This window comes from Callospermophilus lateralis, chromosome 16 (assembly GCF_048772815.1).
Source record: "Callospermophilus lateralis isolate mCalLat2 chromosome 16, mCalLat2.hap1, whole genome shotgun sequence".
Lineage (NCBI taxonomy): Eukaryota > Metazoa > Chordata > Mammalia > Rodentia > Sciuridae > Callospermophilus > Callospermophilus lateralis.
Genome location: NC_135320.1, coordinates 48,026,384 through 48,036,987, shown reverse-complemented (window position 1 = coordinate 48,036,987; position 10,604 = coordinate 48,026,384).

The following is a 10,604-nucleotide window of genomic DNA, read 5'->3' as shown; positions in this document are numbered from 1 at the left end:
GAACTTTATAGGAAAATAAGGCAAGAAGTGAGAAATAATAAATTGGAATAAGTTTGAGGAAGATCTTAAAAGCACAAATTAAAAAATTTCAAACTTTGTAATATAGACAAATCCCATTTTATCTTTTAAAATTGGAAAATGGTCCCAAAAATTGCCCCAGGCATCACTAGCCTTTGATCAAAATATTTATATCAGCTAGGCATGGTGGTGCACACCTGTAATCCCAGCAGCTCAGGAGGCTAAGGCAGAAGGATCTCCAGTTCAAAGCCAGCCTCAGCAATGTAGCAAGGCCCTAAGAAACTTAAAGAGACCTAGTCTCAAAAAACCAACCAACCAACCAACCAACCAACAAACATCTGGGGATGTGGCTTAGTGGATAAGCACCCCTGGGATCAACCTCCGGTACTAAAAAAATTTTAAAAATTACATTAGCAGTAACAGCAGACTTTCTATGTATATGGCCTCTACTACTTCTTTAAGAACTCAAGAACCACTGCCTGAGTTTAGTTAATTCTAGAGGTCCCAGAGAATAAACTGCATATGCTTTGTAGCAAAATTGTTTATATTCTTTTATTCTAGCCCTGTGTAGTTTTCTTGCTTACAAAATGGAGAGAAGCACTGTAAGAGTCCTGTGGCTGCCAGGGCCTCTTCGAGAGCTGCTCTGCCAAGTTTTCCATGACTGTTCCATCAGGCCAAATTGCTCTCTCCTGATGAGCTCCCTTAGACCTCATAGAGTATCTGGAGACCCTGGAGGGAGAACTGTCTTCTCCTTAAATCTGTGTAGAACTTTGTTACAGATGCTGAGGTGGAGCTGCCCATGCCCTCAAGTCCCTCAGGCCCTAAAAGATTCTTCCTTCCCTCTCTCTGACACAAGGGCAGACCTGATCTCTCAGACAGTCAAAGAAATGGGCACTCTCCACGCCTTCCAGTCACCCTGGATTCTTCTCCTTCACCTGTCATCCCACATCAAGTATCCATTCATGTCTCAAGCTGTTTTTCTCTTTTTCAGCTAACCTGAAAAAGAGGTTCTGTTCCAAACAAAGACATCATATAAGCATAAAGGGTCTGGGAGTTGCATGCACCCAGTCCCTCCCATTGGCTTAACCCAGAGACCCTACAAAAGAAGATTAATCAGTCAGTGGCATGTAGAGAGAGTGGAGAGAAAAAAGCAGGGAGTCATGAAGTTGCATTCAAAAGTTCATCATGTAGGAATAAAAGGATAAAGAAGTTTAAAGCTACTGTGGTTATGATCATGTAAAAGAAGAGATGGAGTGGTGAGTGATTGTGACTATAAGTGAGAAAGGAATTGAATATGCTGCTGAGAACTTAATAGAGCCATTCTCTGGAAACAGTGGAGCAAGGAGAGAATTATTTTGATATTTAAGTCAATTGAGGCTTCGGATTGTTCAGTTGGGTGTGCTGGTAACTTTCCAAATGAAAATGATCAGCAGGAAATAGGAACTAGACGACTTGTGCATTGGAGAGGATGTGGAGCAAGTTATTTGAATCACTCAACATTTTTTAGATTTGTTTTGATGATCAGAAAGGGAATAGGATCCCCAAGAGAGGAGGCAAGGAGAAAAGAGTAGAGAGGCAGTATCATATCATCTTTGATCTACCGTGTTGGTCAAAGTACCCCTGCTTCACTGATTCTGCATCGTCACAATGCTCAATAATATTCTGTAAGCATGGCAAAGTGGTTTTTCCTCCCAGGACAAAGGTACCAATGTATGAAAATAATGTTAATTAATAGATAGTGTTGTTACCTAAATCTCAGTTTGTAAACTAAAAATATAGTTAAATTATATCCAGTGTACTTTGTATTCTACATATATCATAGAGAAAGACTAAAATTCTATCTATTTTATTTCCCAGTTAAATGTTTGTGTTTCTTATGAATTCATGACACAAATATAGCAAACTTTAATGTTTTTTAAATCCACATAAATAGAAACATCCTTCTTCCTTATTCAAAGCCAGCAAGAGAAAATTGCCTCTGAATTCCCAATAACTAGCAAGGTGTCTGGCACAAACTAAGTGCTCAATAAATATTTATTGACTGTGAATGAATTAGAAAATAATATTCTATGTAATTCCCGAGTGAGAAAACTCAAAAAGCATCCAAAAAGCCCTGAAGGAAATTTAGCATATGGTCCTATTTAGAAAGATGATGTAGATTTTCACTTTTAATTTTTTTGAAGAAAACACTATACCTTTAAAATAGATTTTTAGAGCTTTTCAAAACCCAAATAGCCTGTTTATTCCCAAAAATGAAACTGCAAACATCTGGCAGCAAGACACAAACTCTTGCCCTTGGAGATTATTCCTTATTTTAAGATTTATCCTCTGGTGTTGCCATGACTACTGACCATGAACTGAAATTGCTGTGTAATACGTTCCATCTCCCATAGCGATTGTATCTGAAACCAGCAGTAAATTTCTAGTAATTAGAGGAGATAGCCTCAAAGGTGGACTTGACAGAGTCTTCAAATACTGTTAAAATCTTCTCCAGGGGTTTAGGCTACTGGTTGTTGATTCAAACGGTTCATTAGTATGGACAGGATAATTAAATATGGAGCTGAGAATTTGGCCTGGGAAAAATCCTTTTGCCACATTTGAATGTGTCAAATCATGTCAAAAAGAAAAGAGAGAAAAATCCAATCAAACATTAATTGTATGTGCAAGAACGTTAGTTATGTGTTTGGTAGATAAATGCCTGATTGTCTGAGAGTGCCAAAAAAGTGATTACCGACCTGAAACATATTAATTCTGAGTTGGAAAGAAAGGGATAACTTTTGGTCTTCCCAAAACTAAAAAGGGTCCAGATGGGTATGCTTTTTAATCTATAATATCTAATAACTTGGTTTTTTTATGGGACTGGAGTGATTTACATTCTTTTTACATAAAATAACAAAGCTTATGAGTCATGTAGGAGAGAGTTTATCTTGCTTTATCAGCATATGGCCTCCCATAACTGCATTCTTCCTGAAGGCAGATAAATGGCTATCTTTTCCTAGTGTAATAGACTGACTAGGGAAAGGGTCACTGCTGGTGACGATGTCTCTGGTCTGCTCTACATGGGCAAAAGTCATGGATTTTTGTTTTGTTTTGGTTTTGGTTTGTCTGGTTTTGGTTTTATTTGTTTTGTGTTATACTGAGGTCAAGAACTAAACCTCTTCCAAGGTCAGTTATGTCTTTTGCTTCCAGATAATACGAACATACATTCATATTTCAGTACTTTGACCTGAAAGCGGCCACTAGGAGTATTCTTATTGTGTATCTATGTTGAGTTAAAAGGAATACTACCATGAATAAGAGACAGTAAGCCCCTACTTCATCCTCTTGGTGCATGGTAGTGGTTAATGAAAGGCATCATAAGAGGAACGACAGAGGGAGAGGGGGAGAGAGAGAGAGATAGGGAGAGAGGGAAATGGAGGGAGGGAGGGAGAAAGAAAGGGAGGAGCAAAGAGGTTGACAAGTGTCATGAAGGAAAGAAGACAGGATGCTGAGTGCAGAATAATGGGTGGCAGGGAAGGTGGAAAAGATTTAAGGCAAAGTCCTGTGAAGAGGTAAGGTATCTGAAAGACTCCTAGGCCAGAGGTAGGACTATGGAGTGAAAAAGACTAAAAAGTTTTAATTTTAAATCCTACATCATTTATTTATTCTTTTACTAATTCAACAAATGTATCAAGTCTCCACTACCTGTCAAGTCACAGTGTTCTGTGCTTGAGGCCACCTCACAGATCAAAACAGGCACAGCTTCTGATTCTTAGAACTTAGAGGCTGGTAGAGAAGATGCTGTTGACAAAGTAGTTCACTGTGATTTTCATCACTATAAATCTGATCTTCCATTATTCCTTGTAAAGCAGAATAGCACACTAAAGGTGGAATACAAGATTCCAAATAGGCGAAAATGGTCTTTTGTAAACCTCAGGATATACCTGGTTCCCAGTGTCTATTAGAAGAATAAGCAAGGAAGGGGATGATTTATAACTGCTGGACCTCAGAGAGGGTTCTTTGTGTGCAGGCTGCAGTTATATTTAAGTAATTCAAAACCAAAGGAAGTCCAGAAGCCTCTTTTCATCCCTTCCCTTACCCTTCAAATCTCTACCCCTGCGTCTTACATTTGGTGCATGCCTGTGTGTGTGTGTGTGTGTGTGTGTGTGTGTGTGTGTGGCGGGGGGGGGTGTTGGTGCATGCTGGGAAGAAGAGCTTTTGCCCCACTCCTTTTTGAGCAAGTCAAGAGAGAGAGAGTTGCTCCTTGTCACGGTTCCAGCTACATATAGAAGAGAAGAAAATCTAAAGAAGGAGATCATGAGACACTCTATAAGCATCTGAATTGAACTGATTGACTTGCTCATCAGAACAAAAGCACTGATCCCAGTGTTGGAGTTCAATAAAATGTACTTTGACTCTGACCTTTCCTTACAAATAAGTGAGTAGAAAAGTATAAGCTCCTCTGGCCAAAACAAAAACAAAAATCCATGATGACTATATCTCTTACATAAAATTATTACCCAAAATGACATCTACTGTGTCTTCTCTGAATATAGCCTGTCCCAAGCACTGAGTCACTCTGCGGCAGTGTGAACCTCCAGCCCCCAACATCTGTAGGCTAGAAAAACAACCTTGGAGAATATCTGCTCAATAAAAATACGGCAAGAGAAGCAGGAAAAAAATAAATAAAACATAGCCACAGACACAGTTATAGTGATTCTTTCATCAATGTTTGATCATGTTTTTTAAATAGTTAGCTCTTAGGTTTCCTAAGGTGATACATGCTATCACCTAGCCCATTTAAGCAGTATTTTGTGAGAAAAGCAGCATCCTCATTTAGTTTGTAGATCCTAGGACATGATACTCGTTAAGCCAAAATAGTGACCTGTCTTCTTCAGGACAAGTAGGAACTAACACTTTTAACGATAATTAAAGCTTTGCTTGAGCTGTCGCTTTTTGTCATTTTGAGAGGCAAAGCAAGCCATCATGAGCACAGATTAGAAGGTGTGAAACATGACTTTCTCACTGTCTTTCTCCAAGTTGTCTGAATGGAAAATCATTTGGTGATATAAAGGTGACAAAAGCAATTATACATAGTAAATCATAGCAAAAACCTTACATATCAAAACTAATGAAATAAGATACCTTCAGCTTATGGGGTTCACAATACTTGAAAATTCCTCAAGACCAGAAATGGAATCATAGAAGCCCAACCTTCAGAGAACAGACAGTTCAGTCCTATGAAGAAGTGTAAGCCTGGGCTGGGGATGTGGCTCAAGCAGTAGTGCGCTCGCCTGGCATGCGTGCGGCCCGGGTTTGATCCTCAGCACCACATACAAACAAAGATGTGTCCGCCAAAAACTAAAAAAATAAATAAATATTTTAAAAAATTCTCTCTCTCTCTCTCCCCTCTCTCTCTCTTTAAAAAAAAAAAAGTGTAAGCCTTCTGCCTCTGGTCTTCTCAGTTATAGCTGGCTCAAGAATGGTTTGGGTAAAACTTATATTACTTTCATTGTATGACAGCTTTACTACCATATTGATTTTTGATTCTACTGAAATTTTGGTTAACATTTGTTTAAAAATAAAGAGGCAGTTTTGAGTTGAAGCAGCTATTCCTGCTGAGGCAAGCCCTTGGATGTGGAGAACTACAAAATCAAATGCATGGCTCATAAGCAAAATTAAAGGATAAACAACTATTTGCAAGCATATAAGCTCTATCAAAAGAATATATAAAATACTGCAGTCTTTTATTTTATACATTCCATCATGTATAAAATAACTTACAGCATACCAAGGGAATTCTAATTCTAAAATTATAAAGGTTATTTAGAATGTACATAGAATTATAGCTTAAAGAGAAGAATTAAAACCTTAAATTTTTTTCCCATGAATTATTGTGTGATAAGTAGTAGAGATTATAAAATTATACCTGAGACAGGTTATTAATCTATTGGATGGATCAGAGCCAAAAACTATCAAACATCATTGCCAATTCTCAAACACTGTAATTAATATTATACTTTTATGAAAATCTTTCATAAAGGATATCTTTTATCTTTCCTAAAGGATATGTAACATTTTGAGATAGTAGACCTTTAAATGTGTGACATTAACATTATACAATCCAGGTGGTATATTTACATTTATTCCTACTATATTCCTAATTTCCCTTTCCACTAGGAAAAGATTGTATTACTACTAACCAGTGAAAAATTCTGGCCCTAAATAAAACTAACCTTTATTTTTAAACCTTTTAGTTCATACTAATCTTGAATAAGAAGTCATTAATTTGACTTAAAAGTCATGGTTATCTGGATCATGTCATGCTATTAAAAACTATGCCTTTATCAACAAACAATGAGTTAATCAGAACAGAAAACAATATTTGCAACCTGTGAGTTTGAGAGTCTTTTGAAATGCATATTATCAAATATTATAAAGGGGAATGCGAATAAACACAAACTAGTAGTTGGTAAATATGGGATCACCTCATATACTTAAAAGAAGAAAATAAATGTTAGAGACTTAAAGAGGAAGAAATTGAAACTTTGACTTGTCAATCTGAGGAACTAAGAAATGAAGCTCAGTTTAGAAATATAATAAATGGAAACTGGGTGGTAATCAATAGGTACAAAATAGCCAGCATAATATGCCCAACAAAGAGCATTAGTTCCAGCAGTTTTGGTACAAGTTGTACAGCATGACAAGATGAAAAAAGAAATTTCTTTCTCTCTAGTGGCTCCATTTTTTTTTAATCACATGAATCAATAAGTGCATTTTAATAGCAGTACTGGAATCTTATAGAAAAGTCTGTTAAGAAGTTTTTTTTATATATGTTTTAGTTATACATGGACACAATATCTTTATTTTGTTTATTTATTTTTATGTGGTGCTGAGGATCAAACCCAGGGTCTCATATGTGCGAGGAGAGCACTCTACCACTGAGCCACCCAGAAGTTTTAATATAAAATTTTAAAAAATGTTAACATATATCCAGTTTCTATATAAATGTCTCAAGAAATTTCCAGGTTTAAGATACTAATAAAATTAATACTAATAGCTGGATGCAATGGTGCACACCTATAATCCCAGCAGTTTGGGAGGCTGAGGCAGGAGGATAGAGAGTTCAAAGGCATCTTCAGCAAAAGCAAGGTGCTAAGCAATTCAGTGAGACCCTGTCTCTAAATAAAATACAAAAATATGGCTGGAGATGTGGCTCAGTGGTTGAGTGCCCCAGAGTTCAATTACTGGTATCCTCCCACAAAAAGTAATACTACTAATACTAGGACTGGACTACATGTTTTTGTTGTTGTTGTTGTTGTTTGAGTGCTTGTTTTTTGACACCGGGAATTGAACACAGAAGCTCTTAACCACTGAGCACATCCTAGCTCATTTTATTTTTATTTTGAGTTGCTTAGGGCCTCATTAAGTTGCTGAGGCTGACTTTGAACTTGCCATCCTGAGCCACTGGGATTATAGGCATGAGCCACTGTGCCCAGCAGAACTCAACTATCTTCTAAAAGAAAAAAGATGTTGCTTTTACAAATATGTCTATTACTTTACACAATTCATATTTAAGAACATACGAAATGTGAAAATGTTAAAGGGGACGATGCTTCCTTTAATAAGAAGTAGAGTGAACTAGGAATCCTGTGACTGAAATCTGGGACTAGCTCTGTCACGTACCTCTCTATACATCTTTATCTTCACAAGCTAGAGGGGGAATGCCTGAATGACTAATTGAATTAATGCTTAAATTTTTTGAGAGGGGAGGTATAAGGATAATTTAAAACAACATATGTAGAGATACTTTGAAAAGAATTAGAAATTTTACAAATATAGACGTTATTATTCCTATATTTAGGCCAAAGTTTGGTATATGAATCAGGTTTTATGTAGTACAGAACAGAGGTCTGGTAACCTAATTAGAATTTAAAAACAAGCTATAATAAAAATTTTTAAAATAATATCAAGTTGAAACTTATCTCCAAAACTCAAATATTTAATTCAGCCTTTCAACAATAAGCCAAAGTAAAAATTAGTATGTGTGTTAATTTTTAATAATGAAGAATGAGTTAGTCTTTGGTTTTATACTTCTGTTTACACTGAATGCTTGCTGCTCAGAAATTGACTCAAGAAGAAAAAAAGTAAAAAAGAAACTTAGGCCTTGATGGGATTCCAAAGGGAGGTCAGTGCTTCCCTCAGTAATTCAGATTATTCTAGGAAAGGGCCACATTGAGCAGTCAGAGAGAAAGTACTCAGGTGTGACTTCATTAGGGGCCATAGCCCTAGCATAATACACAACAACCTGTCCACAGGTTTCTGGCCATCTGTGGAAAAAAGGGCCACTGTCATTATTAGAATGGGTTGGATTTGGTAATCAATGGCTCAATTTATTACTCTGCTAAAATTGACTTTGGAGTCTGGACCCTGCTGAACTTCAATTTGGGCCAGTCCTATCTAATGTCTACTTCAGAGCCATGGTCAGTGTGGACTGAAACCCATACTCACAAGCACTGAAGGTGGGAGCCCCTTGTGTGTGATCTTCCTAGTGAAGATGGCATGTTTGGGAAAGAACAAGCATTGTGTGGAGTCTGGCTCATTGCAGAAGGTCTTCTACACAGGAGCAGGTCTACGATGTGGGTCCTAGCAGCATTTCTCAAAGGATTTCAAAGATAAAATGTCATGATAATGACTTGATTCAATGTTATGAATCAACATGGAGATAATTCAGTGGTTTCATAAGAACCATTTGCACCTCTCTGCTACCACCCCCGCTCAAAGTCTTTCCTTAGAGGTTCACTTAAATTTCCCATCCATAACGGTTCAGTTGTTGTTTGAATCATAGTAATCAGAATTTCTACCTGCTGTGATCTGGTTTCTTGACAAGCAGGCTGGCCATTAAACCCAAGGCTTGATAAGGAATGCTCTTGCTTCACGAGTCTGCCCAGTTCTGTGGAATGTGAACTCTAAAAGGTTAGGGTGCAGATGAGTGATGATGATACAGCTAGGAGAACACACGGAGAAGGGGTCATTCACAAATGCCAAGTTAGCTGACTCCCCACCCCCAACTCTACCCTGCACAAAACTCAACTTAAAGTAGATCAAGGACCTAGGTATTAGACCAGAGACCCTGCACATAGTAGAAGAAAAGGTAGGCCCAACACTCTAACATATCTGCTCAGGAACTGACCTCCTTAACAAGACTCCTAAAGTGCAAGAAGTTTTGAATATTTTTTTTTCTACCAAAGTTTTAAAAGTATTCAAAAATAGAAAAGACATGAAAAAAAAATGCCTTTGCTTCTTGTGATGAGAAACCAAATCCAACGGAAACAAAAGCACTTCCAGACGGGATTTGTAACAACATCTACTTCTCTGCACTGGAACTCTTAAAGTGGTGGGAGACAATGGGCAAGACAGAAATGTAATTACACAACATTCCCCTCCCCCTCCCAAATCAAAGCTAGTCATCATTTAAAATAGGCATCTTAATGACACTACATATATTAAATTGGAGCAGATAGCAAAGGACTCAATATAGAAAATATGAGCTTTTCTAGATAATTACTTTTTCACCACCCAGCCTATTCAAAGCACGTACTTGAGAGTGTGTGTATGTGTGTGTGTGTGTGTGTGTGTGTGTGTGTCTACAGCCATATGTTTTGAGTATAAATTTCTTTGAGTGAGCACCTTTTTTGAACAAATTAGATATTACTCTTACAGAATAACCATGGAAAACAAATGACTGTAATAGGTACAACAATAGAACTTAATTTGGCTGAGTTACACATAGAATGGTATGAAACAGAGCCCTAAGCTTCAAACCAGACTTTGTAGTGAGGCCCAGGGAATTGGTAGGACACTGAGGAAGACGTTACATCTCTTTGAGTCCATCGGCATCATTATTTCAGTTGTGCTATAAAAGTGGATTATAATTGCTTAAGACACCTAATTTCAAATCTTAGTTACGGTCACAGCACAGATCTTTCACTGGTTGTTTGCACACTTTCTGGATGGCCAAGTCTCAGGAATCCTTCTCTGAAGGCAATACTGGTAACAGTTCTCCCTCTTCCCAGAGAGCAGTGTGGCATGAAGAACACAACGCCCGGTAGGTGCAGTGGATATGCTAAATTCAGCCAAGAAAGGGCTCATTTCTGCCCCTGAGATAGAAGCACAAGGTGATAGAAACTCATCATGACCCCAGAGCAATACTAAGGATGAACACACTTACCTGAAGTGTGTAGACATCATCCACTTTCCCCTAACATGATTTTTTTTCTGTATATAACCCTTCAACTGAGGATTTGATCATTGTTGCTGACCATTCATAACTCCTCAACCCTTCAGTCTTACCTTTTAAATTCTCTTTCCATTATTATTAGCTGTTTTTAATCAACACAGAGGCCTCTCCCACTGAATCACATCCCCAGTCCTTTTAATTTTTTTTAAAGAGAGAGAGAGAGAGAGAGAGAGAGAGAGAGAGAGAGAGAGAGAGAGAATTTTTTTAATATTTATTTTTTAGTTCTCAGAGGACACAACATCTTTGTATGTGGTGCTGAGGACCGAACCCGGGCCGCACGCATGCCAGGCAAGCGCGCTACCACTTG